This window comes from Perkinsus marinus, assembly GCF_000006405.1.
Source record: "Perkinsus marinus ATCC 50983 genomic scaffold scf_1104296935302, whole genome shotgun sequence".
In the NCBI taxonomy this organism is placed as follows: domain Eukaryota; phylum Perkinsozoa; order Perkinsida; family Perkinsidae; genus Perkinsus; species Perkinsus marinus.
The window spans coordinates 804,098-805,730 of NW_003214508.1; positions in this window are offsets into that span (position 1 = coordinate 804,098).

The window sequence follows — 1,633 nt, forward strand, 5'->3', positions numbered from 1 at the left end:
TGAACGTGAGTGCATGCAAGCATGTCGATGAAGTTATAATCGGCGCCCTGTGAGATCAGTGAGGACTGATTAGGACTATGAATATCAGTATTGTGCACAAGGCTCGATAAGTTCGTTCTCTACGCAGTATGAGATTCTTGTGAGGCTGTTTGTAGGTTCCCGTCGACCCAAGTGGGTTCATTATGATGAGATAGGAGAAGTAAATACCAGTCTTGCTTGGTAGGATGATGTTTTAACGGCTGCTTTAGGTGATACAAGTGAATGAAGTTCCAAAGCGTTTGGGTATCCTCCGTGAAGTAGAGAGTGATTACCCTCGCTTAACCGGAGCTACAATCGCCACACGGATCATCAAGAATTGCCTCACGTACGGGTTTCGCTTAAGCTCGCCTTATGAGCTGACTGTTTGATTTCAGATACATTAATCGTAATAAGAAACGGAGCAAGATCGAGAATGAATACTATTGCAACAAGCAGCACATCGCTGAGCAGTAGAAATTCTTTCCTAACAGTAGCTAGACCGTCAGCGTTTAGCGATAATTTATCTTTCATTTCTTTTTTTACCAGTGTTATTTTACCAATCGTCTATCTTTTCTTAGAATAGTCTCAGCAGGAAATGGAATGGTACTCATCTGAGCGTAGATCTGGTGAGCTTTTCTTCGATTAGCCACAAACTACCTGCAACGACTCGGCTACCTATTTTACCAAGTTAGAGCTAGTCAGTACAACTCCACTATTAGACTAAGGAATCGATATGGTTTTATCTGGGATCGATACTGTTGCGTTGAGAAGGTTGTTTCTGTCCTCTCACAAGAGGGAGTAATGTAGTGCAAGACTTGTTCTTACCACATTTCTAGTACATCTCGGTCCGTTTCTGGAACCATTGATTTTGTTGCGAAGCGTCAAGTTGCAGGTGCGAATCCGAAACGAGTAGGTTACATTTGCATTCAGAACTCTTCAAGCCGTCATGTAACCTCAAGAACTGTCTGATGTCGATGCGAAGTTCAAGTTCATCATAATATAACTCTCAAGGCGTATGCGCGTGTAACGCACGGCTCATTACGTGCTGTGGTCACAGGACCTACAGCTTGCGAGTTTAGTAACTCGTGTAAGAAAGACTCAAGAGTTTTGTCTCGGTGAAAGTTGTCATCCAGATTAGAAATATTCTAGTAGTTTCGATTTCATTGTCTCACACGGTGCAAACTAGGCACTGAGTAGTTCCATTTCTGGGCTCCGTCATCTGTGTTCAGTGGTGGAATTTGCTGTCTCGGTAAACCGTAATTGCGCGAGTCTCTAGTACTTCTCGACTGAGCGCTTCACAGTCCTATCTCACCACGATTAGCCACCGATTGCTCTGTTTGTACGGTTACGCGTGGGTGTTCGGCTTGACACAATTTCTGTCCCTCTGTGGAGGTTTTTCACTTTCGCTAATGTCATGCGTGCAGAACCAAGCGTCTTTTATCCAAAGTATTTCACACTTTCAATGAGTGTGGTGAGGAGCTCAAGGTCACTACTCTACTCCGCCATATATTCGTATAAGGAGTGGGCTGTGGCACCACGTTTTTCCTGAGGTGGATGTCACTACTCTACTCCGCTATATATTCGTATAAAGAGGTGGGTTGTGGCACCACGTTTT